Below are 5,526 nucleotides of genomic sequence, written 5' to 3'. Positions count from 1 at the left end.
CCACGGCACCTGGAAATGTCCACAAAGGAAGGTGGGGAGGGGAGAAGGGTCTGGGACGTCGGGAACGCAGTCTGTCCTCAGCTCCTGCGGTCTGAGAAGCGACGAGAGCTCAGGGAGTGGAGAGGCCTCCTTGGCGGACGCGGCGCCACCGTATCTGCCTGCAGCAGATAAGACGGACTGATTGTCCCTGTGGGGACGCCGAGGGGACGCGCTCTCACCCAGGAGGGCGGCCGTCGGTCCTTCATCTTCAGGACCCGGTGGCCTGCTCTTCCCCTCCGAAAGGGAAGGGTGGTTCACACACCTGCCCTCAAGTTGACCCAGGTGTTTCACTGGATGGGCACCAAGGCTGCACCCCGAACAGGAAACAGTCGGCCAGCCACCAGGCCACCTTCTCCGGGGGTCTGGAGCCGGGCCACCTGGACGTGCGGATGCTCTGGGGAGCACCGGCTGTGGGGTCCAGCGGAGGGCCTGTCAGATGTTTGAATCCCTGTTGGTTCCGTTAATCTTTTACTCCAGAAATAATCGATGTCATCACCCTGCTTTTCCATGATTGTGGCATTGAGTTTATTCACTACTGTTAATTTCGCCCCCAAACTTTGAAGTTTTGGTAAAACTCTCTGGAACACAGACATTTTTCCACCAGAGGAAACCCCTGTGGAAGGCTGCGAAGGCCGAGGTCATTTGTGGGGCTAAGGAGAGCGAGGAGGAGGAAGCCATGTGGGGGCCATGGCAGCGGCCTGGCTGTCCCCAGCCTGGTTCTAGCCCTGCCCCCACTCTAAGGGGCCTGACAGTGGTACAGGGCATTTCACAAGAGCCTGGAGAAGTAGAGGGACTTAACACCCAATTAGGACACTTCCCTTGTTTACAGATCACTGGACAGGTCCAGAGAAAAGTGACAAGCCCGAGGTCACTCAGCTGGCTGGAGACAGAGGAAGGCCTGGACCCCTGCTCAGCTTGCACACTTCCTGGGCAGCGTGGTCCCCAGCGCCCCTAGGCCCCGCCTGGGCCACAGTGGCCACCAGTGCGGTGGTGGTGGCAGGGGTGGCGGCCACTCAGGTGGGCAGCGTCTCGGGTCCACGCTCAGACGCAGAGCCATGGGGACCGAGGAGGCGGGTCCGGGCGTGGACACCTTCTCCTCCTGGCGAGCAGACATCCAGCCTTTACCACAACCGCAGACGACTCTGGGGACCCAGCAATGATCGGAAACCACGGAACGAGGTGACCATGCGCCCCTGCAGCCCCCAGGCTCTCACCGTGATCGCTGTGCTCCCCGGGGTGGCCAGGGGGCACAGGGATGCCAGACCTGGTGGGGGCTCAGACCTGCATCCTTCCTGGGCAGGAGCCTGAGGTCAGCAGGGGAAGGACAGGGGACAGGGCGGGCGGGACCTCGCTGACAGCCCTTCGCACTGCGTGGCAGGCGCCTCCACCTAGGGCTCGGGGGACGTGGCAGGGGACCCCGCTCAGGCGGCGTGGCCATGCACACTGGGAAGGACCCTCCGCAGCCCGATTTCCCACGGAGGACCCACAAATCCTAAATTCGGGGCTCGGATCCCGCTGGACCGTGTGCGACGCTGCAGGGCTGTGACCACCGTGTTCGCTCAGGTAACGCGCTCCTGCACCGCAGGTGACACAGCCGGGGTGGACCGGCTCCGCTACCTCGCACCCGGAGGCCTGGCTCCCGCCGCGCGTCCAGCGGCCTCGTGCGCGGCACAGGCGGGCCACCCCAGCCCTCCGCTGAGAGCGGGACCCCGCGGGCCGGGCCGGGGGCTCAGCGAGTTTCTCCTAAATGTCGTGACATGTGCGAATGATTCACACGGCTATGTCCGACTCTGAAAACTGGGGAACCGCCGGGGACCCGTGAAGAGGGACGAGGTTCCAAAGAGAAACTTTGAATAAACTTGGAATCCCAAGGCGAGTGTAAAATTAAACCTGGCCATTTATGCAGTCAATTTTTTTAAAAAAATTAAATTGTGAGCTTCTTTTTTATTCAAGAGTTTCGGAAGATGAGACCGATTTTTAAAAATAAACCTCTGCTTACACAGACACGTCTGCTGGCCTCCTGACAGCCGCTTGTGGCGCTGGCTGCAGGGGGCTTAGAATCGAGAGGAAATCCACATCTTTAAAACGTTTCCTGTTACATAAAATGTAAGAAAATATTCCACAACTGTTTTTAACCTTCTAGGAGGGCAAAAAACCCTTTGCGAATCTGAAAAGCCACAGACCTGCTGCCCAGAAAAACGCACTCGGACACAAACATAGTTTCCGGAGGTTTACAGATGCCTCTGAAAGCTGTCAGGAGCCATGGCCCCCCTGCGCGAACGTGTGGCCACGTCTCCTCCGTCACCGCCCTCCACGCGGCTGTCCCACGCGGCCGCCACCCCTTCCTGACCCACCAGGCAGGTGGCGTTGTCAGGTAACCGCAGGGTGAGGGCGTGCCCTTAACCCCCGACCCCGAGACTGACTCACCTGTCCAGGTGGGGAGGGGCTGCGTGGGTGATTGATGGTGTCTGGGCACCCACGTCACAGCTGGCGCAGTCGGGGGCCCGAGGTGCATTTACTCCGCACCTGCTTTATCTTAGGTGGCCGACGCTCTGACATAGGGACAAGTGGCGTGGCCTCTGCTCCAGGGCTAAGGAAGTCACCTAAGGATGCAGGCAGGTGGCAGTGGCACCGCTCAGGGCCTGACTGGCCACGCTTCTGGAGCTTGGGGCGGATGTGTTCTCCCTCTAGGGGGAACCTGGCAGCCCAGGGCTCCGTGCCTGGGGGGCTCTGAGTCAGAGATCCCTGGGGCACCCCTTCTCATCAGGACCCCGGGCTCAGTCCCCAGGCCCGGCTCCCCAGAGCCTGCGGTTTAGGGAAGACGTACACAGAGGGTCGCAGGCACAGGGCGGCCCGCCCCAGTGCCCGGCCCGCCCCGGGGCTCCAGCCCATGTTCTTTCCTTGCCGCCTGTGCCCGGCCAGTTCGGCGGGTCATGGCCTCTGGGGACGCAGGAGAAAGCTGAGCTGACCAGGTCCCTGCTCAGCTGAGGGGCGGGGCCTGTCCGGAGCAGGCGCAGGTGGCAGGGGGCTCAGCCCAGGCGCGGGCCTCCCCCAGGCCATGCTCACAGCTCTCTCCTTCCCACGGCCCCCCTTCCGCCCTGCGCTCACACACGTGCACACGCGCACACCTTGGAGTCTAGGAAACGTGCGCACGCACGCACGCTCACACCGCCAGCAAGTCTGAATGTGATCACCCGCCCCTCCGCCACACGCACGCAAAAGGAAGCGTTTAACAGGAGGAAGTCGCCTCTGTGCCGAAACGCCGCGTTAATTCAAAGAGAGGATTTTCACATCGCTCTGGTGCAACGTTTAAACCTCCAGTCGGTAAACAGACAAATCGACACTGTTCCAAATACATTATTTACTTGGTTTAAAAATTTACAGTGTGCCCATCAATAATGCACCCAAGCTGGAGAATGTAAATTCGCTTTGGGCCACGCCCGTGACCCAGATGGAGTGCCCTCCTCCCTGCTCCGCGCTGGCGAGTGACACGCTCCCAGGGTCCCTCCGGAGAGCCGAGGCCAGGTCAGCACAGGAAGGAAGTCTGTGCCCACCGCGCTCGCCGGCCTGGCCATGGCTCGCGGAGGCCCCAGGTGCATCACAGGCCAGTTTCTGACAAACACGGAGCAGCTCAGGCTTAGCTCTTGAAGAGCCGAAGTTTGCAGCGCAGTCTCTAAAGGATTCAGATCTTTGTGGGCGAATATAGCATCACGTGCTCGCAGGAATGCGACTTGAGAAAGTTTACCAGCCAAACCAGGCCCTAGGAAGACAGTCCAGGGCAGGAAATATATGTAAACAGATGTGTCTTTCCATACAGAAATTTTAAGGTTCATCTTAAAACTGTTGTTCTCTAAAAAAATTCCCCAGAGCACAGATCTTGCAAAATCCAATCATTAAAATATTCTAAACAACCAGGAGTCACTTAAGATATCAGGTTAAAACAGCTCAGTCACCTTTCCAGCCCCCTAGCCCAGGCCAACTCCGACACCGCAGGCCTGGCCCTGAGCTGGGTGCACTGCGGCGGTGGGCGGGGTCTCCCCTGGACAAGTCCACCCCACGCCCAGGCGGGGGGTGGGGGCAGGTGGAGACGGAAACTGGGCCGCCGCTGCCCGGCCCCGGAGAAGGGGCTCGCGCTGCATTCTGCCGTCCTCGCTGCGGCCGGAGGCCCAGGAGGGGCTCTTACGATTAGTGTCTGGCAGTGAGAAGCACGGAGGAATGCAAAGCCCGCACCCGGTGGCCCTCCTGGTTCGCATCGTTCGAGAAATTCCTGGTTTCATTTCCACGGGTTAGCGGCCGACGTGTTCGCACATCTAGACATTTTTATGGTTGAATTCCTTGTGGAAAAGGCAGGGTGTGTGTTTCCTGGGAAAGCATTATTCCTCCTTCGAGCTGGGCCTCAGCTGCTCTGCTTTCCCGGAGCCAGGGGGCTGACAGGGCACGGGGGCGGTGACAATCTCGTTCAGAACCAGAGGGCCGTGAAGCGGCAGCTCTGCCTGGGACCACGGAAACCACCAAGGCCGGGTCAGGTTTGGACCCCAGAGCAGGAAGGGTTCCTCCTGTCTTTAAAAACGGAAGCCGGATATTTAAGTTTTTCAATGAAATTTCATAACTTAAACATTAGCAAACCAACAGGCCCATGGGATGGCCCTCCTGGCCTGCGCCCCGAGTCCGACCTTCCTTTAACAGATGCCACCCCGAGACCACGAGCAGTGGGGTCACTTGTCTAGGGCCCCCAGCCGTTGGATGATGAGGCTGGGGCTAGAACTCTGATCTCTCGCGATAACCGCAAATCCTTTTTCCAGGGCTTCTGACAACCATGCTGCAGGGGAGGGGACCCCGACGTGGCCTGGAGCGTTGTGTGGGCCCCTCGCTATCTTCAAGACTTAACTATAAACAAGTTAAATATACACATTTTGCGTTAAGCACACATCCGTCTGTGGTGTACGGTTCGCGTATGGTATCTCATAAGGTCCTGACACACGCATTTGTGCGGCGGCCACGTTTGAAGGGAGGTGAGGCGTCCCAGGCCCCTCGTCCTCTCTTATCTGAGACGTCGCCAGATGCCCAGGGATTCTTTCCCAACGGGTGAAGACAGAGCTGATGGAAGGCTTCTGCGCCCCACCCGAGAGGAGATGACGCCCAGGGCCCCGTTGGGGAGGGTGGGAACCCCGCCGAAGGCCTGGAATCCGCCTCCTGCATGCCCCTCCCCGGGGGGCACCGGCGGGGGCTCCCGTCCACGCGCCCCTGCCGCTCTGTGCCCCTGTCTGTGGCTCAGTCACTTCCGGCCCTCAGCCTTTTTTGCTTTCACATCTGTGATCTCTGCAATCTCTGGAATGCGAGAGACCTGGCCTCCGGTCCCGGCCACGCCTGCCGCGCGGCTGGGGTAGATTATGGAGCTTTCGTTTTCTTATCTGTGAGACTCACCCGCTAGGATTCGCTGAGACCATGTGGCCATGCCTGACGCGGGTCCCCATCCCCCACCCGACA

General features: G+C 59.9%; 1 long non-coding RNA gene across 2 annotated transcripts in view; it reads left to right on the top strand.

The window, feature by feature from the left end:
* The first annotated feature begins 3,809 nt into the window (after positions 1-3,809).
* The window catches only part of LOC111730420, a 4,214-nt gene continuing 2,497 nt past the window's right edge, over positions 3,810-5,526 (top strand). For both annotated transcript variants that reach the window (XR_002776678.1, XR_002776677.1), the window contains exon 1: positions 3,810-4,390. This is a non-coding gene — a long non-coding RNA (uncharacterized LOC111730420). The remainder of the gene's footprint in view (positions 4,391-5,526) is intronic.

This window comes from Pteropus vampyrus, unplaced genomic scaffold, assembly GCF_000151845.1.
Source record: "Pteropus vampyrus isolate Shadow unplaced genomic scaffold, Pvam_2.0 Scaffold312, whole genome shotgun sequence".
Classification (NCBI taxonomy): Eukaryota; Metazoa; Chordata; class Mammalia; order Chiroptera; family Pteropodidae; genus Pteropus; species Pteropus vampyrus.
Note: the sequence above shows the minus strand (reverse complement) of the source record. Positions and strands in the feature narration are given on the sequence as shown.